The sequence below is a fragment of the Phyllobates terribilis genome, unplaced genomic scaffold, assembly GCF_046119375.1.
Source record: "Phyllobates terribilis strain yellow unplaced genomic scaffold, ASM4611937v1 Scaffold_7__3_contigs__length_470593459, whole genome shotgun sequence".
Classification (NCBI taxonomy): domain Eukaryota; kingdom Metazoa; phylum Chordata; class Amphibia; order Anura; family Dendrobatidae; genus Phyllobates; species Phyllobates terribilis.
This window is the reverse complement of record NW_027362767.1, coordinates 313,623,452-313,646,157: the sequence shown is the minus strand read 5'-3', so window position 1 is coordinate 313,646,157 and position 22,706 is coordinate 313,623,452.

The following is a 22,706-nucleotide window of genomic DNA, read 5'->3' as shown; positions in this document are numbered from 1 at the left end:
TATTTGGCCTTCTAGCAGTGTGTGGGACTTTCTCTATTAGTCCATCTATACTGACCTCCATCAGGTTGCAAATTGAATATAATTTTTTTCTGCATCTAACCCAGCCAATAGTTTTGGCCTAATACCACAGTTTGGCCACTCAGCTCTGCTCGGTTCCCATCCATTGTTTTTTTGTGCAAACAACTCCAGAGTTGTTAATTAGTTAAAAAACCAAAATGAGTGGAAAAAGGCCTGCTGCTGGTGGAAAGGGGAATAGGCGTGTTGGGAAGGGGAAAAAAGGTTGTGTCCGTGGGTTAAAGCAACAGTAACATCTGCAGAAGAAAGACCATCTTCCAGCCAAACTAAAATGTCTACTTCTTTTAGCGGACAATGTGATAAGATCCCTTTCTTACGGCCACGCCAATCGCTACAAATTCCAGATGAGGCACAAAAACAGCAGGTGCTTCAACGGATATCAAGTGCTCCTTTAAGTGGGCTCTCCTCCACATCAACTTCAACATCACAAATACTCCAGTCCTCAAAGGTGTCACCCCAATCGCACTTGCTTCCTCACAACTCCCAAATCTCCAGCTGCCCGTCTGAGTATGAGGTAGAACAGATGGTTGAGTCTGCAGAGCTGTTTACTCATACTATAGCCTGGGAATCAGAGGTCGACTCCAGCGCTTCTGTGAATCCAGACGAGGAAATGATCTGCACTGATGCCCAGAATCTTTATGAGTCGGATCCAGGACCAGACGCAGAAGGTTCTGACCATAATGTAGACCCTCATTCCCAAACTGTAACTCCTGTTGGTGGAGACAATGAGGAAGACGATGATAAGACTCAAATACCTGATTGGAGCGACAACTTTAGTTTTTTGTCAGGGCAGGAACAGGTTGGCTCTGAGGACGACGGGTGTGATAACACACAGGGTGATGATGATGAGGTTGGAGATCCCACTTACTGTCAACCCACAGTCAGCCAAGAGATCAGGTCAGCAGAGGAGGTGGAGGAAGATGCTAGTGACGACGAGGTCAGGTTGCGCCTTCCTGGACAGAGATGTAGTACTGGAAGCACGTCAACAACTGCATCCTCAAACACAACTCTGCCTCTCACCACAAGTCGTGGTGGCTCTTCAGGTCGCATGGGTGCTAAGCCTTGCATAGCCTGGGCATTTTTTCAGATCGATAAAGATGACCCAACTCGTGTTTTCTGTAACATTTGTCAGCAAAAGCTAAGTAGAGGCCAAAAAATACATAGTTTGAGTACTTCATGCATGAACCGGCACATGGACATGAAGCATAAGTTGCAGTGGGAAGCTCAGTGTGCTACAATGCGGCCTAGCCGGCCGGGCCAACCACCGTCTGCCATATCTTGTGCATCCGCGGCCTCTTCATCCTCTGTGACTGGGGGGACAGCATTCACACCTGTTTTGGGGCGCAGACCTGCCACCTCTTTACCCGCAACAGCCAGCGTGATTGGCAGGTCATCATTTTCTTTGGAGGTGGTAACACCAGCTGGTGTTGAGTGCTGTCCGACATCGATAGCACCACCTTTGGATCAAGGCAACCTAACATGTCCGCCTGCATCTTCCTCACAGACCGGCAGTTTGCCGGGGACACCCTTATCAACCCCGTCTAAGCGCAATAGCCAGCCCTCGGTCCCTCAGATGTGGACAAGTAAAAGACCATTTCCTCCTAGCCATGAGAAAGCTAAGAGGTTGAATTTCACCATCTGCAAGTTCTTGGCTACAGAAATGCTGCCTTTCCGCCTGGTGGACACAGAGGATTTTCGAGACCTTATGTCCGTCGCAGTGCCCCAGTACCAGATGCCCAGTCGGCACTACTTCTCAAAGAAAGGTGTGCCTGCGCTCCACCAGCATGTCGCACACAACATCACCGCTTCTTTGAGAAACTCTGTGTGTGACAGGGTGCATTTCACCACAGACACTTGGAAGAGTAGGCATGGACAGGGGCGTTACATGTCGCTGACTGGGCACTGGGTAACTATGGTGACAGCAGGACAAGGGGCTGCTGTCCAAGTCTTGCCGTCCCCACGAGTTGTGCGTCAATCCTCTTTATGTCAAAGTTCCTCCACTGCTTCTGCCTCCTCAACCTCCTCTCGGTCTTCCACCTGCACCCAAAGCCTGTCTGGTCAAGCCACAAGCTTTCTAACTGCGCAGAAGGGATCCTGCACACCTCCTTACTATGCTGGCAGTAGGGCTCAATGTCATCAGGCGGTTTTTACATTGAAATGTCTGGGAAATGTGAGTCACACAGCTGAGGAGTTGTGGTCAGCTCTGGAGAACCAATTTCATGAATGGTTGTCTCCACTGGACCTGAAACCAGGGTAGGCCGTGTGCGACAATGCTGCAAACCTGGGTGCGGCCCTTCGCCGGGGCAATGTCACACACGTGCCTTGTATGGCTCATGTGTTGAACCTGGTTGTCCAGCAATTTTTAGCCCACTATCCCAGACTAGATGGCCTTCTGCAGAGGGCACGGTCGCTGTGTGCTCACTTTCGCCGTTCGCATCCCGCAGCTCAGCGACTTACATCTCTACAGAAGTCGTTGGGCCTGCCACTTCACCGGCTAAAATGCGTTGTGCCTACCCGGTGGAATTCAACTCTGCACATGTTGCAGCGACTGCGGCAGCACCGACAAGCCCTGGTGCAATACGTTCTGACGTATAGCCTGGGCCAACGAGATCCAGAGGTGGGGCAAATCACGCTGGAGGAGTGGTCTCAGATCAGGGACCTATGCACCCTTCTGCACAGTTTTGAAATGGCGACGAAGATGTTTAGTGCTGACGATGCCATTATCAGCATGACTATTCCGGTGATTTACATGCTGGAGCACATGTTATACAGAATTCGGAGTCAGGTGGTGGCACAAGAGGAGGTGGAGGAAGTAGAGGAGGAGGAGTTGTATGCGGAAGGGCTAACATCTGCAAGGTCCAGACGGTCGGCAGCTCCAAGGCGGCAGGCATGTGAGGGTGGGGGAGATGGTTTTACCAGGGCGCATGGTAGCAGCCAAACTAGTGAGGAAGGTGCAGGAGCCCAGGAAGAAGTGGAGGACGAACTGATGGAAGACTCATCAGATGAGGGAGACCTTGATCACATTTCTGTTGTGCGAGGTTGGGGGGAGAGGACAGAGGAAGGAAGCATGGTTGTTACCTCGCCACCAACACAACAGGGACTTGGTGCTCCTGGATGCGCAACACACATGAGTGCCTTCTTGCTGCACTACCTGCAACATGACCCTCGAATTGTGAGAATTAGAAATAATCCTGACTACTGTGTTGCCACACTATTAGATCCCCGGTACAAAAGTAAATTTGCAGAAATTATTCCTGCCATAGAAAGGGATGCACACATGCAGGAGTATCAGCAGAGACTGTTGCAGAATCTTACATGTGCTTTTCCACAAAATACCAGTGGTGCACGTAGTGAATCTCACAGTTCCAACTTGCCAACCGTGGGACCGTCAAGTGTTCAGCACTCAAACCGTAACAGAACCACAGTATCTGCTGGTAACTGTAGCATCGGCGTCTCTGCCCCGTTCTAGGCAGAGACGCCGTCCCTCTCACCTCCCCGCTCCTGGCGCGGTGTCCTCCAGCGCTGCTCTCCCCGCTGCTTCCGGCGCGCGCTCCTTCCCCGGCAGTGTGCTTAGGGCGCGCGCGCGCTCCCCCTCTCTTAAAGGGACCGCGCGCGCCGTCCTAAGGAGTCCCCGGCCAATTGCCGGAGGACCTCCCATATAAAGGGCACCTCCTCCAAAATGGAGGTGCCCGAGCAATGTTGTTTGCACCTGTGTCTCACCTGTGCTTCAGCCCTCAGGTCCCGTTGCCAGTTACCTGCCAGTTACCTGCCAGATTCCTGCCAGCTTGCTGCCTTTGTCCTGCCTGATATCCAGTCACCTGCCTGCTAGCCTGAGGTCCGACGGTCTGCCTTCCAACTCCTGTCAGTCTGTCTATGGACCAGCTTGCCCGCTCACCTGGGAGCGCACACCTGTTACCTGCCTGCTAGCCTACCTGGAGGCTCCGCCGTCACGTGCTGTGACCATCTGCCTTTTCAGAGACTCCTGCCCGCTCACCTGGGAGCGCACACCTGTTACCTGCCTGCTAGCCTACCTGGAGGCTCCGCCGTCACGTGCTGTGACCATCTGCCTTTCCAGAGACTCCTGCCCGCTCACCTGGGAGCGCCCACCTGTTACCTGCCTGCTAGCCTACCTGGAGGCTTCGCCGTCACGTGCTGTGACCACATACCATTCCAGAGACTCTCGCTTGCTCACCTGGGAGCACACATCTACCATCTGCCTGCTAGCCTACCCGGAGGCTCTGCCATCACAGGTCGTACCTACCCTTTACCCAGAGACTGCCCCGGTCACTTGCCGTAACTCCCTGCCCGTTCATCCAGAGACTGCCCCGGTCACTTGCCGTAACTCCCTGCCCGTTCTTCCAGAGACTGCCCCGGTCACTTGCCGTGACCTCCTGCCCGTTCTTCCAGAGACTGCCCCGGTCACTTGCCGTGACCTCCAGCCCGTCCACTCAGAGACTGTCCCGGTCACCTGCTGTGACTGCCTGCCCGTCATCCCTGATTGCCACCCGCTCCCTTACAAGGACCGCCCCCTTGTATAGTAGCTCAGAGGTTCCGCCTTCCAGACCCGTTACAGTTTGCTCGGGCCATGGAACCCGGTGGCACCCAAGCTCCCTCGCTCTCGGACCTGTGTCATGAACTGTCCCGCCAGAGGTCCCAACAGGAGTCCATCCTGGGTCACCTGCGGAATGTCAATTCTCGCCTGGACACTCTGACTGCTCCGCCAGCAACCTCCGCCAGCGCCATGATTCGCAATCCGACAGCTCCGCTGTCCACCAACACTATGGTATCCTACCCCGGACCCCGGCTTTCTGCACCTCCTCGCTTCGGAGGTGACTCCGCTCAGGCTCGGGGCTTCATAAATCAGTGCACCCTGCACTTTGAACTCCTGTCCCACCAGTTTAACTCCGACCGGGCCAAAATTGCCTTCATCATGTCCCATCTCACCGGAGAGGCTCTGGCCTGGCTAAATCCTCTATGGGAGAGAGGAGACCCCCTGGTGTCCAACTTGCCTGCCTTTCTCACGGCCTTCCGGAAAGTCTTCGACGAACCCGGACGGAAGACCTCATCCGCATCGTCACTGCTACGCCTCCGTCAGGGAAGCCTCACCGTGGGCCAATATGCCATACGGTTCCGTACCCTTGCCTCGGAGCTGGCCTGGGATAATGACGCTCTGGTGTCAGTCTTCTGGGAGGGTCTGTCCGGCCATATTAAAGATGAACTTGCCAGTCGGGACATTCCTACCACCCTCGATGACCTGATAGCTCTTGCCACCCGGATTGACCTGCGGTTCCAGGAGCGTGCCAAAGAGGTCACCCGTGAGAGGAGGTTTCCACGCCTAGCTCCTACTTTTCAGCAACCCGTCACTCCCTCCATCTCTCCTGAGCCTATGCAGGTCGACCAGACCAAGATGGTCGGTTCTCGCCAAGAATCTCGCCGAGCCGAGGGAAGCTGTTTCTATTGTGGCAGTAAGAAGCACTTCATCCGTTCCTGCCCGGAAAAGCCGGGAAACGCCAGTGTCTAGGACCACTCGGAGAGGTCGTCCTAGACAAAAGTAAGTCCTCTCCGTCTCTGACCTTACCGGTCTCTATTGCTTGGGGAGAAAACCGTCTCTTCGAACTCGCCCATCTGGATTCTGGAGCTGCTGGAAACCTCATCACCCAGTCTCTGGTAGAGAGATACCATATTCCCACCAAGTCCCTGGCGGAGCCATTGTCAGTTGCTTCCGTGGATGGAAGACTTCTCTCGGAGACCATCCTGCTCGTCACCGAACCTATAACCCTACAGGTGGGAATGCTGCACTCTGAGGAGATCTCATTCCATGTGCTGTCCGGACTTTCTCACTCCTTGTTGCTAGGTCTACCTTGGCTCCAGACACATGAACCCGTATTGCACTGGCGGTCCGGTGAAGTACTCCGATGGGGTCCTGACTGCAATAGGACCTGCCTGGTTCCGGTCCGTCCACTTCGCCCTCAGCCTACTCCAGCTAATTTACCTGGTCTCCCGGCTCCCTACTGGCCCTATGCGGACGTCTTCGGTAAGAAGGAAGCTGAGACGTTGCCGCCCCATAGGCCATACGATTGCCCGATCGACCTGGTACCTGGCACCACTCCTCCCCGTGGGCGTATCTACCCGTTATCTGCAGCCGAGACCCGAGCCATGTCTGAGTACATTGAAGAGAATCTGGCTAGGGGATTTATCCGAAAATCTACCTCCCCGGCTGGAGCCGGATTCTTCTTTGTCAAAAAGACAGACGGCTCGCTACGTCCTTGTATTGACTACAGAGGACTCAATCTCATTACGGTAAAAAACAAATATCCCCTGCCACTCATCTCCGAATTGTTTGACCGGCTCAAGGGCGCCAGGATCTTCTCCAAGCTGGATCTTCGAGGAGCGTATAATCTGGTCCGTATCCGTCAAGGAGACGAGTGGAAGACGGCATTCAATACCCGGGACGGTCACTACGAGTACCTTGTGATGCCCTTCGGTCTCTGTAATGCTCCCGCGGTCTTTCAGGAACTAGTCAATGACATCTTCCGTGACCTCCTGTACTCCTGCGTAGTGGTATACCTGGACGATATCTTGGTCTTCTCTCCGGATCTCCCCACACACCGGAGGGATGTTCGTCAGGTCCTGCTTAGGCTTCGGCAGAACCACCTTTACGCCAAATACGAGAAGTGCCTCTTTGATCAGACCTCCCTTCCGTTCTTGGGCTATGTCATCTCCCAAACAGGTCTGCAAATGGATCCCGGGAAGCTCTCTTCCGTTCTAAAATGGCCTCGTCCTGAAGGTTTGAAGGCGATACAGCGATTCCTGGGCTTCGCTAATTATTATCGTCTTTTCATCCCACACTTCTCGTCTCGGACTGCTCCCATATCTGCACTTACCCGTAAGGGGGCTAACCCCAGGATATGGTCGCCTGAAGCCGAGGAGGCCTTCCTTTCCCTAAAGAAAGCCTTCGCCTCTGCTCCCGTCCTGCACCGTCCGGACTGTAATAAACAATTCTACCTGGAGGTTGATGCTTCCTCCTCCGGAGCCGGAGCGGTGCTCACCCAGAAGTCTTCTACCGGGAGAATGGTAACGTGCGGCTTCTTCTCCAAAATCTTCTCCTCGTCGGAGCGCAACTACTCCATTGGAGACCGGGAATTGCTAGCCATCAAATTGGCACTAGGAGAGTGGCGCTATCTGCTTGAAGGGGCTCTCTACCCGGTAATTATCTACACGGATCACAAAAACCTGGCATATCTCCAAAATGCCCAGAGGCTCAATCCTCGCAAGGCCCGGTGGTCGTTGTTTTTTGCCCGCTTCGACTTCACTCTTCATTTCCGTCCGGCGGACAAGAACTTCAAAGCTGATGCCTTGTCTCGGTCTTTCCTGTCCTCCGATCAAGAGGAGGAACCTACGCACATCATCGACTCCTCCAAGGTGATGAATGTGGCTCCCTTGGATCTAACTCGTCTTCCACCCGGTAAGACGTTCATAGCTGTGCCAGATCGGGAGAGGGTTCTTCGCTGGGGACATTCTTCTAAACTAGCTGGCCATGCTGGCCAAAAAAAGACCTTTCAACTTATTGCCCGGCATTACTGGTGGCCTACCCTACGTAAGGACGTGGTAGACTTCGTCGCGGCCTGTTCATCCTGTGCTCGTAACAAAGTTCCCCGACATCTACCTGCCGGCCATCTCCTGCCCCTTCCCGTACATGCTGCTCCTTGGCAACACATCGCTATGGACTTTATCACCGACCTTCCAGTTTCTGCCGGTTGTACCGTCATTTGGGTTGTCGCTGACCGTTTTTCTAAGATGGCCCACTTCATTCCCCTGCCTGGTCTTCCGTCTGCACCCGCGTTGGCTAAAGACTTTATCCGCCACATCTTCCGTCTCCATGGTCTGCCCCTCCACATCGTGTCGGATCGTGGGGTTCAGTTCACCTCTCGTTTCTGGAGAGCCACTTGTAAGCTGCTGGACATTACCCTGGATTTCTCCTCCGCTTACCACCCTCAGTCCAATGGTCAAGTGGAGCGGATCAATCAGATCTTGTCCAGCTACCTCCGGCACTTCGTGGATGCTCACCACTCGGACTGGGTGGATCTTCTACCGTGGGCCGAGTTCTCTTATAACAACCATGAGAGCGAGTCCTCTTCCAAATCCCCGTTCTTTATAGTTGGTGGCCAACATCCCCGGATTCCACTTCCTGTCTCCGTTTCTGTGGACAACCCTGCTGCGGGGTCTCTTGTCAGCGAATTTTCTACTATTTGGGAGAGCACCAGGTCCGCTCTTCTTCTCTCCTCTGAGCGGATGAAGAGATATGCTGATAAGAGACGTCTGGATCCGCCCCAATTCCGTCCGGGAGACAAGGTTTGGCTCTCATCCAAACATGTGCGGCTCAAAATACCCTCCTACAAGTTGGGTCCTCGATTCATCGGCCCCTTCAAAGTCCTCAGGCAAATTAACCCTGTGGCCTACAAATTAAAACTCCCGGCCACCCTACGGATCCCCAACTCCTTCCACGTATCTCTCCTCAAACCCGTTGTCTTTAACTCTTTTTCCAAAAATCCAGGTGCCCCTCCTGCTCCGGTTTCCGCTGATGACATCTTTGAGGTAGAGAGTATTCTGGCCTCCAAGAGGGTAAGAGGAAAAACCTTTTTTCTGGTAGATTGGAAGGGGTTTGGTTCTGAGGAGAGAACTTGGGAACCCAGGGAGAACATCAACGCCCCGCTTCTCCTTGAAAAATTTCTTTCTGGCCTAAAAAAGAGGGGGCCTAAAGGGGGGGTACTGTAGCATCGGCGTCTCTGCCCCGTTCTAGGCAGAGACGCCGTCCCTCTCACCTCCCCGCTCCTGGTGCGGCGTCCTCCAGTGCTGCTCTCCCCGCTGCTTCCAGCGCGTGCTCCTTCCCCGGCAGTGTGCTTAGGGCGCGCGCGAGCGCTCCCGCTCTCTTAAAGGGACCGCGCGCGCCATCCTAAGGAGTCCCCGGCCAATTGCCGGAGGACCTCCCATATAAAGGGCACCTCCTCCAAAATGGAGGTGCCCGAGCAATGTTGTTTGCACCTGTGTCTCACCTGTGCTTCAGCCCTCAGGTCCCGTTGCCAGTTACCTGCCAGTTACCTGCCAGATTCCTGCCAGCTTGCTGCCTTTGTCCTGCCTGATATCCAGTCACCTGCCTGCTAGCCTGAGGTCCGACGGTCTGCCTTCCAACTCCTGTCAGTCTGTCTATGGACCAGCTTGCCCGCTCACCTGGGAGCGCACACCTGTTACCTGCCTGCTAGCCTACCTGGAGGCTCCGCCGTCACGTGCTGTGACCATCTGCCTTTTCAGAGACTCCTGCCCGCTCACCTGGGAGCGCACACCTGTTACCTGCCTGCTAGCCTACCTGGAGGCTCCGCCGTCACGTGCTGTGACCATATGCCTTTCCAGAGACTCCTGCCCGCTCACCTGGGAGCGCCCACCTGTTACCTGCATGCTAGCCTACCTGGAGGCTTCGCCGTCACGTGCTGTGACCACCTACCATTCCAGAGACTCTCGCTTGCTCACCTGGGAGCACACATCTACCATCTGCCTGCTAGCCTACCCGGAGGCTCTGCCCTCACAGGTCGTACCTACCCTTTACCCAGAGACTGCCCCGGTCACTTGCCGTAACTCCCTGCCCGTTCATCCAGAGACTGCCCCGGTCACTTGCCGTAACTCCCTGCCCGTTCTTCCAGAGACTGCCCCGGTCACTTGCCGTGACCTCCTGCCCGTTCTTCCAGAGACTGCCCCGGTCACTTGCCGTGACCTCCAGCCCGTCCACTCAGAGACTGTCCCGGTCACCTGCTGTGACTGCCTGCCCGTCATCCCTGATTGCCACCCGCTCCCTTACAAGGACCGCCCCCTTGTATAGTAGCTCAGAGGTTCCGCCTTCCAGACCCGTTACAGTAACATCAATTTTGCGGAATCATTTCACCACTTTTTTAGCCCATCCTTTGCAAGGCCACAGGAGACAAGAAGTCTGACACATAGTCAACGCCTAGAGACGATGGTACAGGAGTATCTCCAAGTAAACATTGAAGCCATGACTGTGTCACTGGACCCTTGCTCTTTTTGGGCTTCCAATCTGGATAAATGGCCGGAGCTAGCAACTTACGCCTTGGAGATCTTGTCATGCCCCGCAGCCAGCGTTCTGTCTGAACGTGTGTTCAGCGCTGCTGGTGGTGTGCTGACAGATAAGCGCACGCGGCTCTCCACTGATAATGTAGACAGACTCACGTTCATAAAGATGAACAAATCATGGATCCGAAACGACTTTTCTACCCCTGTGTCATCCTGGGGAGAGTAAAAGCTTGATGATTGGTTAAAATCACCCTACCAACCGTTTTAAGCTTTCAAATTACTAATCATGTTTATCTGTATCTTGGCAGGAAAATAATTTGGGCTTTGTAGCAGTGTGCAGCACTGATTCTATTAGGCCATCTATAATAAGCTCCACCAGATTTAAAATTACTAATCATGTTTATCTGTATCTTGACTGGAAAATAAATTGGGCTTTGTAGCAGTGTGCAGCACTGATCCTATTAGGCCATCTATACTAAAGCTTCACCAGATTTAAAATTAATAATAATTTCTAGCTGCATCTAGCCCGGAAAATAATTTTGGGGCTCCGAGATGCGCAAGACACATAAGTGCCTTCTTGCTGCACTACCTGCAGCATGACCATCATATTGTCAGAATTCGAAGTAATCATGACTACTGGGTTGCCACACTCTTAGATCCCCCAAACTTTTCGATCAACCTTTTCATTTTAATAAAGACTAAAAAAATGGTCATTTTTGAAATTATAAGCATTAGCAGGTTGTTAGAAACTGAAATCAAACAGTTTTCAACTCAAAACTTTATTCTAGGTGATGTTACATTTTCACATAGGACCCCTTGTTCGAAAGGAGCTTCTGAACTCTCTCGTCCATTGAATTTGTCAGGTTTTGGATGGTTTCTGCTTCAATTGTTTTGCATGAGGACAGAATACCCTCCCAGAGCTGTTGCTTAGATGTGAACTGCCTCCCGCCATCATAGACACTCCTTTTAATGATGCTCCAAAGGTTCTGAATGGGGTAGAGGTCAGGGGAGCATGGGGGTCACATCATAAGTTTGTCCCCTTTTATGCCCATATCAGCCAGAGATGCAGATGTTTTATGTGCAGCATGAGATGGTGCATTATCATGCAGAAAAATGATATTGCTGTGAAATACACGGTTCTTCTTCTTGAACCATGGCAGGAAGTGCTGTTTGAGAAAATCCACATACATTATGGAGTTCATCTTTAGCGCCTTCAGGGATCCTAAAGGGGCCGACAATCTCTCTCCCCATGATTCCAGCCCAAAACATTACTCCACCTCCTCCTTGTTGGCGCTGTAGCCGTGTTTGCGTGGGGTGTCCATCAACCAGCCATCCTCCACTCCATCCATCTGGACCATCGAGCGCTGCACGGCACTCATCCGTGAACAAAACAGTTTTGAAATCAGTCTTCATGTAATGTTTGGCCCACTGGAGCCATTTCTGCTTGTGTGAAGTGGATAGAGGAGGTCGACAGGATGGCGTATGCACAGCTGCAAACCTCTGAAGGACCCTGCATCTTGTTGTTCGGGGGACGTTGGAGGCATAAGCAGCTTCAAAAACTTGTCTGCTGCTATGACAAGGCTTTTTTGCCGCTGCTCTTTCAACCTGACGTAATTGCCTGTAGGAAAGAGTCCTCAATTTGCCCTTATCAGCACGCACACGTGTGTACTGTGAATCAGCTACATACTTCTTGATTGCCAAGACACTTCATTCTGATCATCGCACAATGTTGATTGTAGTCATGCCTTGACCTAAACACTCCACAATTTGTTGCTTCTCAGCAGCCGACACATCCTTTTTCTTTCCCATTTTGGCAGAAAATGTAGGCTGCTTAATAATGTGAGACAGCCTTCTTAAGTAGTCTTGCCTTTCATTGGACACACCTGCCAAACTAATTAGCACAGGTGTCTGCAATTGCTTACAGTGATATAAAGAGCCCTGACACACATCACCATCAATGAGTTTAACTGACAAACAAACAAATTCTTCCCTTATCACTCCTAAACACTTTTTGCATAATAATTTTGAACACAGTGTACATGTGCTTTTCCACAAAACACCAGTGGTTCACGTAGTGAATCTTACAGTTCTGACTTGCCAACCGTGGTCTGTATGGAGTTGTTCAATAAAGGGCCCAAAATTAAGATAACATAGATGGGAGAGGTCTCTATGAATAGGAATTCCTAAGTATTTGATACCCTGTGAGGGCCAGGCAAAGGGAAAGTTGGACTGGATGGAATCCTATATGGATTTGGGGAGGGAGACATCGAGGGCCTCAGACTTCGCTGCATTGATTTTAAAATTTGACCATGCAACAAAGTGATCTATTTCAGCCATAACAGCATGGATGGATATATGTGATTGAGTGATATATACTAGGACATCATCAGCAAATAGACAGCACTTGTACTCTGTGCCTCCCACCTCAATCCACCTAATATTGGGGTTATGGCGAATTGATGAGAGCAGGTGCTCCGTCACTAGGATGTCTAAGAGAGGGGACAGAGAACATCCCTGCCTTGTCCCATTGGTGATTGTGAAAGGTGATGAAAATGTTCTGACGCACCCCCTGGGCCTTGGGACACCCGGAGCCGGACCCTTTTTGGTGGATGCTGGTGGTTGTAGTCTCCGTGGCGGCAACCCGGTTCCGTGGCTCAGGGCGGTCAAACCAGTGGCGGAACTATTTATGTGGTTTTGATGTTTAAATGTCCGACTACGCCACCCGTGGATTGCGGTCAGAGTGAACCGCCGCTACAGGGCAGACCGCTGAGGCTGGTGTTGTGGGTGCAGCAGAGCGTAGCATAACTCCCCACGGGAGGAGTATAGCCTCAGGGCAGTGTATGCGGAGGATGGGGGTGATGGTGCAGGGCAGCAGCAGTAATGACACGGAGTCAGTGATGCAGTCCAGGGCCTTTACTCACAGTTCTTATTATCCAGACCACGTCTGCAGGTAACAGCTGCCCACGTCGTACTGTGCTCACCAGGTGAGGGGCTCAGACAACTCCCAGATAACTTTGGAGTGCTTCACAGGACCACCTTTGTGTGTCCTTTGTCTGGCCTTTCTTACCAACCCTTCTGTCCGGCTGCCTCGGGCCTCCTCTTGGTAAACTTGGCGCCAGTTTCCCTGACCCTATGTGGTGCCTTCCTAGCGGGTGTAGCGAGGGGCTGCGCCACATAAAATGTCACAGCCTCCTGTTTCTAGCTGAGGGTCGTTTCCTGCCTCCACTAGTTTCGGGGACCGGTCTCCCCCTTTGGCCTGACCCCTCCACGCAGATTCGGGCGTGCGGTGGCGACTCGCCCGTCCGCACCCCTGAGATCCCTTTGTTCCTCGTTCCTGGAGCCTTCTCCACTCCTCTTCCTTCCTTCTCCCTCTTCCAGGCCTGGGCCTCTGTTACTAGGCCCGCCTCCGGAGCAGAGCTCATGCAGAGCCCCTGCTCCCTGCCACTTCTGCTCAGACTTCTCTGCACTGAACTAAGATGGTGCCCACCTTTTATACTCCCTTCTCAATGCACCCAGGAACTGCTTCCTCCCTGCTCCTGCACTACAGGGTTCCCCTTCCTCAGTGTTCCCTCCCCCCACTCCAGCCAGGGACAGGGACTGTCGTGCCCATCTCAGAGGCATATTGGTCGCCCTGCCCCACGGCAATGTGGTGTAATGCATGCAGGTGTCGGGTCCTGATCCACACTCCATCCTTACCTGAGAGTGAGATATCACACCTCTGGGTGAGGTGCAATACCTCTGTAGCAACCGAGCCCTCAGGGTGCTACAGTTCCATTTATCTTCAGCCTATGTGACGTATTGCGATACAGGGCCGTGATTTTGGCTATAAAAGGGTCCCCTAGACCCCTACCCCAAGCTTTTTAAGAGAATCATATATGGCGTGCCAGGAGACTCTATGGAATGCTTTCTCAGCATCCAACGAGAGTATCTAATTACAAATTTTTAACTGCATCTAGCCCAGGAAATACTTTGTGCCTAGTAGCAGTGTCTGCTAGTCAGCGGATTATCCCGGCTGTTAAGCAAGCTACACCACCTGTAGTTTGGACACTTCATTTTTTCAAAGGAAATGCTTCGGGACCACGGGATACTCAGTGAAGAGCATCAGGAGGCACCCCAAGGCATAGGGGCTCGGACTGGCAGTAGGATGCCTTGCGGTGGACAGCCGAGCTCGATCCTTATAAAAGCTTTTTAACTGCAGCAGCTTTAGTGGACGCTACTGGAGCTGGAATTACGCGGCTGCTGGCATGAGACTTGCCCTCCAATAGATCCTTGTAAATGGATTTAAAGTGTATTTATTCAAATTAGAGAGACAATTTAAATTAAAAAGCTTAGAGCTGCCTCCACCACAGGGGGGCTCGCTCGACCCACCAGCGGACAGGCACCAGTATTGGGAGAGGGTGGCTGGCCGTCAGGGTTCACCGCGGCTCTGGCACAAACCCGGCGACACGGAGGTGGCACGGGCAGGAGCGGACTGAACGTGTCGGCTTCTCACTTTTTGGATTATAGAAGGGCATGACATGCCTATATCTGTGTCTCCCCCTCCTTTTACTCCTCCACCTCTTTTCTTTTCGCATGACTATATGTACTTGTCACTTTTCCATGTGTTAGTTGTGTCTTCTGAGCAGTTTGTCAGCTTTTGGACACCTTTGAAGGTGTTTTCTATGTGTTTCTATGTGTTTTTGTTTGCCTGCCATTGGTTTTAACGGTGTTCGAAGGTGTTCGACGAACAGTTCGACGAACAGTTCGACGAACACACGGGTGTTCGACGAACCGAACCGAACTCGAACACTACGGGGGTGGCTCAACACTAACTATAAGTATTAAGTTATGTTTTAGATTCTCACTTTAATGCTGTCTAGTATCTAATCCTTAGTGAGAACATATCTCAGTATTGGTGGGTGTTACTCTCACTGTTTTGCTTATTGTCCTCATTGAAACTCCTTTATGCTATAAATAATACTGTGAATCAAAGACAAAAAAGTTGTGTGTCATTAGGAACAACATTTTTGAAATAATGAATCTTGTAAAACATTAGTATACTGGCTAAATTTATCCAAATGAAAAGCTAATGCTTGAATAGCAACTTATTGCTGTATGGAGGTATATAAACATATAACATCACAGCTAATCCAAATGTAATCATCAGGCCATTCTCTTTGTGACATTTGTTCAAGAATATTCCCAGAATTTGTAATAGAACCTGGCGTTCTTTGTGCCAAAGTTTGCTATATCAATCACTAGACTTCAATATGAGAATGTTGTTGCTATAAGGAACGTTGGGGATTCAAAGTTATTGTAACTTATTTATTGGTTTTTAAAACTTAATTAAATTTATTTTTAATTGTCTTCTTTAGCGCCAACAAATTTTGTAGCGCTGGACCAAGAATCTCGCCATTCACATCAATCCCTGTTTCCAGTAGGGCTCATTATCAGTGTTTTTATTTATTTTAATCCTTTACAGACATTATCATTATCATCATCTCTATCCCCCATTCCCATTTCATTTGAAAAAAATGAACTAATTAAGAAATTGAAGGCAGAAAATTGGGACAAATGATCTGCTATTGTGTAGCATTCCCTCTTCTTTGTATAACAGTCTTTAAATATCTGGGAAGTGAGGAGATCAGCTTCTGGAGTTTTGGGAGAAGAATGTTCTTCCATTCTAGTCTGATGTAGGATTCTTGCTGCTCAACACTCCTGGGTCTTCTTTGCTAGATCTTTAGTTTCCTAATATTCCACGTGTTTTCTATTGGTGATAGATCTGGACTGAGGCAGCCAATTCATCATTGAAACTCCTCTTCTGTGAGGCAATGGTGTTGTGATGGATGCAGTATATGGATTAGCATTGGCTTGCTGAAATATACGAGTTCTCCCCTAAAAAAATACATTCTCTGGATGAAGAATATGTTGTTCTAATACCTCTATATAATTCTCAGCATTGATACCGCCTTTCAAGAAATGAATGTCACGCCAGGTGTGGGAAAGACTTAGTGCAACCCAGAGGGAAAAGGGAAAGGGAGCCCAGACACTAGGGAAAGGGGGGAAGTGGAGAGCTGCTAGTCTGGTATAGTGTCACCCTGTCTCCCCTAACGTCCTTATATCACCTGCTCAGTAATTGCCGCACGCGTGCCTTGCCCTACTCTCCTTGGCGTATGGCTATGGCTAGGGATGGAAGGAGATGAGCACTAGTCAACCTCCACTAAAACTCTATAGACAACAAGGGTGGACAAAACTGAGGAAATAAGGAAAAAAAAAGAAAAGGCGGTTTTGAAGGAGCGCCAAATAGCTAGGATGAGGCAAATAAGTGGGATTCAATTTTTGTATTTATTAATCACAATGCATTTTGGTGGAAAAAAATTCCTTCATCAGGTTTGTTTACCAAAACAGAGGAAACGGCTTAGCTTTAGATGAACTCCAAATAAGCACAGGGCCTCAAGCTCCAGAGAGGACAAAGTACTGCTCCTGCTAAGCTTCACAAGTAGAAATAAATATAGCCGGCGAGAGCTAATTAGCAAGAGAGAGGTAGCCGCTCGGTCCTAAAGACTTAAGATGAGCGGTGTTCGACTAGAACTGTTCGCCAATCTCAAATTCGAGCTGTTTTGGGCGGAGTTCGAGTCGTTCGACGAACGTGAACGATTTGCAAAAAATTCGGCTATTCAAGGTTATATTCGATAACTGTTCGTGCACCAAAAGCGTAACTGGATTTTTTCACATCCTGCAGGGATTGTCTGCCACTCACTGTAATGCCACAGCCATAGTGGTTGTGGCATTACAGTGGTTGCCCAAATCGATGGGAACAGTGCTCACAGTGAAACATGAAAAGCCGGCAATTCAGCAGAAGCATACACCGGTACACGACAATTTTGAACAGAAAGAATAGAGCATCACACATTTATTAGATAGATAGAAACATGTAAGTCAACTATATAAGAAGTACAGTGACAGTGTTCGTTACTGTACTTATCATTTCGTGTTAAAGGATTTATTAACAAAAAAAACAGTGTTTTCATGCACCGTCTCTTTAAAAAAGCCGGCCGGCAATTTAGCATCGGTACCGGACAATTTAGAACAGAAAGAATAGAGCATCACGCATAGATTAGATAGATAGAAACATGTCAGTCACATATATAATAAGTACAGTGACAGTGTTGATTACTGTACTTGTCATTTAGTGTTAAAAAAAAGGATTTATTAAAAAAAAAAATTGGCGTGGGGTTCCCCATTATTTTAGTCTCTAGCGGAGTTTAAGCAGACAGCTGGGCCAAATGTTTGAAGCCTCAGAAGGGGGTAATACCCATGGAGCTTCCCAGGCTACTAATATCAGCCCCCAGCTGAATACCTAGCCTTTACTAGCTATTAAAATGGGGAACCCAAAAAAAAAATGATGTGGGGTCCCCCCTATTTTAATAGCTAGCAAAGGCTAGGCAGACAGCTGGGGGCTGATATTAATTGTCCAGGAAGGGTGCCATGAATATTGGCCCCCTCCCAGGCTAGAAACACATGCCGTCAGCCGCCCCAGAAATGGCGCATCCATAGGATGCACCAATTCTGGCACTTAGCCTAGCTCTTCCCACTGCCCTGTAGTGGTGACAGTGGGGTAGTAGGGCTGGGGTTGATGTCAGCTTATAATGCCAGCTGACATCAAGAACAGGTAAGTAATGGAGAGGTGCCTATAAGACACCCCCATTACTGACCCCATAGTCAAAGTTAAAAAAAACACAAACACCCAGAATAAAGTCCTTTAATTGAAATAAAAACACAATTCTTTAATGTTCTAAATTAAACCATACTTACCGTCACGCCCATTACAGCTGAAGCCAACGATCTCCTGCAATAAAAGTAAATTAATAAACCAACGTCATCCTTACCTTTCCATGGTTCCCAGGAAGGCTCCAGCTCTGCTACATTCACATGACAGGTTGGATTGCAGCAGAAAGCTGTCATCCAGCTTGCCATGCCGCAGACACTGAGAAGTGCAGGCATGCTTGTGCTCCTCAGTGTCTCGCTGTCACAGCATCCAGATGAGCCGAGTTCATGTCCAATGAACTCAGCTCACCTCATGCACGTCACTGACAGCGTGGGAGAATTCACCTGCGCATGCGGTGAGCGTGAGAGAATTCTCCTGCACTCACTGCAAGCACAGGTGAATTTTCCCACGCTGTCAGTGACGTGCATGAAGTGAGCTGAGTTCATTGGACATGTCCAATGAATTCAGCTCACCTGACAGCGCAGAACAGCGTGGGAAAATTCTCCTGCGCTTGCAGTGAGCGCAGGAGAATTCTCACGCTCACCACATGCGCAGGAGTATTCTCCCATGCTGTCAGTGACGTGCATGAGGTGAGCTGAGTTCATTGGACATGAACTCGGCTCATCTGGATGCTGTGACAGCGAGTCACTGAGGAGCGCAAGCATGCCTGCGCTTCTCAGTGTCTGTGGCATGGCAAGCTGGATGACAGCTTTCTGCTGCGATTCAGCCTGTCATGTGAATGCAGCAGAGCTGGAGACGTCCTGGGAACCATGGAAAGGTAAGGATGAGGTTGGTTTATTATTTTACTTTTATTACATGAGAACGTTGGCTTCAGCTGAAATGGGCGTGTATGGTTTAATTTAGAACATTAAAGAATTGTGTATTTATTTCAATTAATGGACTTTATTCTCGGTGTTTGTGTTTTTTTTAACTTTGACTATGGGGTTAGTAATGGGGGTGTCTTATAGACGCCTCTCCATTACTAACCTGGGCTTGATGTCAGCTGGCATTATAAGCTGACATCAACCCCAGCCCTATTACCCCACTGCCACCGCTACAGGGCTGTGGGAAGAGCGAGGCTAAGTGCCAGAATTGGCGCATCCTGTGGATGCGCAATTTCTGGGGCGGCTGACGGCTGGTGTTTCTAGCCTGGGAGGGGGCCAATATTCATGGCACACTTCCTGGGCAATTAATATCAGCCCCCAGCTGTCTGTCTAGTCTTTGCTAGCTATTAAAATAGGGGGGACCCCACATCATTTTTTTTTGGGTCCCCCATTTTAATAGCTAGTAAAGGCTAGGTATTCAGCTGGGGGCTGATATTAGTAGCCTGGGAAGCTCCGTGGGTATTACCCCCTTCCCAGGCTTCAAACATCTGCCCCAGGCATCTGCTTAACCTCCGCTAGAGACTAAAATTACGGGGAACCCCACGCCAATTTATTTTTTAATAAATCCTTTATTTTAACACTAAATGACAAGTACAGTAATCAACACTATCACTGTACGTATTATATATGTGACTGACATGTTTCTATTTATCTAATCTATGTGTGATGCTCTATTCTTTCTGTTTTAAATTGTCGGGTACCGATGCTGAATTGCCGGCCGGCTTTTTTAAAGTGAGTGTCTTCTGAGCAGTATGTCAGCTTTTGGACACCTTTGAAGGTGTTTCTATGTGTTTTTGTTTGCCTGCCATTGGTTTTAATGGTGTTTGACGGTGTTCGACAGTGTTCTAAGGTGTTCGACGAACAGTTCCACGAACATCCCGGTGTTCGACGAACCGAACCCGAACACTACGGTGGTGACACAACACTACTAAAGACAGCCTCTTATCTAAGAGGCTGTCTGCAATGCCAAATGTAGAGCTCTCCTGCAACCCACTGCAGAGCGACTGTCTGTCACCTCTGACACACCCGTGAAAGTGGAAGTTGAGCATGCTATAGGCACTAATGCACCCCCATATCATCAGAGATGCAGGCTTTTGAATTGTGAGCTGATAACAAGCTGGATGGTCTCTTTCCTCTTGAGTCCACAAGGCATTCAACCTTGGCTTCCATAAACAATTTCAAATTTTCATTCACTTGATCACAGAACAAATTGTATTTGTTATGACAGCGTAGTAACTCACTCGAGAAAATAGGTAACACAATAAAAACTGCAACTGATCCTGACTTCTGAAATGTGTTCTATGTTCTGATTGTAATAAAATATGGCTATGAGGTTTCCAAATAATTGTTTTTTATTTTTTTATATTTTACTCATCGTCTCTTCTTTTTTTGAATTGGAATTGCAGAAAAATGTAATAATTTGTTCTGTCCTGTAATAATGTTTCCCATACTGGCCCCTTTCTTTAATAATTTACTCCATTGTGGCCCATCCTGCAATATTATTTCTTATTCTTTAATTGTGTCCCCATCCTCTCCTATTTCTATAATAATGTACTGTTATAATGCCCCCAAGCTGGCTACCATCCTGTAATAATGTCCCCTATCCCAGTCCTTATCATTAATAATGTCCACCAACCTTTCCTCATCCTGTAATAATGCCCCAAGCCATTTAATAACATTTTACATCAAGGCCTTTTTCTTCAATAATGTTCCCTGTACTGGCCCCTCTCTTTGAAAATTTTGGAATTGGTGTAATAATATCTCCTACCTTCTATGACTTTCAAGGCTTAGTTACAGCTGAGAATAAAAGTATATACATAAGTAATTCACAATAGAAATGACTTAATTTAAGTCTTATTATTTTATACATGTACATTTGCTTATTTTCTGATTTGAAGGGGTTTAAGAAGTCACAGGAACTATTTAATAATACAGATGACATATCATTAATCATTGTTCCCCCATCACAACAAATGCTCTTTGAAATGTAGGGGCACTGCTAGCAAGGTTTTCATACTGTATCAGTCAGGCCAGGAAATAAATAAGGGAATAATGATCAAAGGTTGTTAATTTATCAAAGTGAAGAAAATATCAGCAGAGTAACAATATTTTGCCCAATGATTCTGAGAACGATGCACCATTTGAATTAGTGTTTATGATAAATAATTTCTTTGCGATATTAATCATACTCACTGGGAAATTAAAATGTCACAGAGTGATAAAGTATTAAAGAAACAGTCGCTCATATCTTCACCTGTGTATGCTGGAACAGATTATGATTTCATTCTTCCTTGTTGCTGTCTTTAATAAGAATCAGGTATGAAATGTCGAGATGAATTAATGTTAAAGGATTCTTCAATCTTTAATAAAAATGATTGTATTTCTTTCAAAATGTATCACAGCCATGGAGAATTATAGGTGCAGTTCGAAGAGCCAAAGGGAGGCAATGCGAAGAGCTACCATTGTCAACTAGTTTAGCCATTTGCGGTGAATTCTTTGATCAGACAACGATTTGACGAAGGTAACTATTTTTCACAAAATCTTTCTTTGTTTCTAAAGACATGGACAAAATTATTGTTATCTTTCTGACAAAGTTAAAAAAACTCACAATAGTCACCAAAATTACTTGAAAAGTAATTTTCATTTTAAATTTACTGAATATCAACTAATGACAATCAGACTGCTTTTGAAATGTGGTTCAACAGAAACATTAAAAAAAAAAAACTAATGACAATGGAGTGATCAAAGATGATGGCACCCTTATCTTAATATTTTGTTGCACAACATTTTGATGCAATTACTGTAAGCAAACAATTTCTCTAACTGCCAATATGACTTCTGCACCTGTCCACAGGTATTTTGGCCCACTTCTCGTGAACCAGCAATCTAAGTGTGAAGGGTGGCTTCTCCAGACTGCAGTTTTGAGCTTGTTCCACAGATGTTCAATAGGAATTAGATCAGGGTTCATCGAAGGCCACTTCAGAATAATACAATGGTTTGCTATTAGCCATTCTTGGATGCTTTTGGTTGTGTTTTGTGTCACTGTCCTGTGGGAGCACCAATGACCTGCAACTCAGATCACGTTTTCTAACACTTAGCACAATTGGCTCCAGAGTGGATTGAAAGTCTTGGCATTGCATTGTACCCTGCATAGATTTAAGACACCATGTGCTAGATGCAGCAAAAGCAGCTTCAAAACAAAACCAATTATCCTCCATGTTTCACAGTAGGTACAATGTTCTTTTCTTTGTATCAGTAATGTAGCTACCTGGGGGGTAGAGGGTGCAGTTGCCCTGGGCCCATAGCTCAGAGCAACCCAACCAGAGCTACTGCCACTGTTAACTACATCGTTGTGCCCAGCACACAGATATAGTTAAGCTCCACCTAAGAGCAGGGAGACATAATCTCCCTGTACTACGATTCTCTGTTCTGTAGACCATAGGTTGCATTAAGCCTGTGGTCTACAGAACAGCAGGTGATGAGCCGGCGTAAGCACAGAACTTCAGAGTCTCAGCACGGTGACATCATTGTGTCACACTGGGATTCTGATGTCCTGTGATGACAGCGTGTTGATCTGCCAGTGCTCTGCAGGTGGACTTGTCAGGATCCTGGATTAAGTGAGTATAGGATGTTTTTTATTTTATTTAAAATATGCAGTAGGGTTGTAGGGACATCATAAAGTATGGGATCGCCTCGTACAGTGTGGGGGATCCCCTCATACATTGAAGGGACTACTGTAGGGGGCCCTTATACAGCATTGGAGCTAATATAGGGCCATTATACAGCGTGGGAGCGAACATGAGGGCCATTATACAAGTGGAAGCTAATATGGAGGCCATTATACAGCATGGGAGCTAATGCGGGGGTCATTATACAGCATGCAATCCAATACAAGGGTCATTATATAGTGTGGGAGCTAA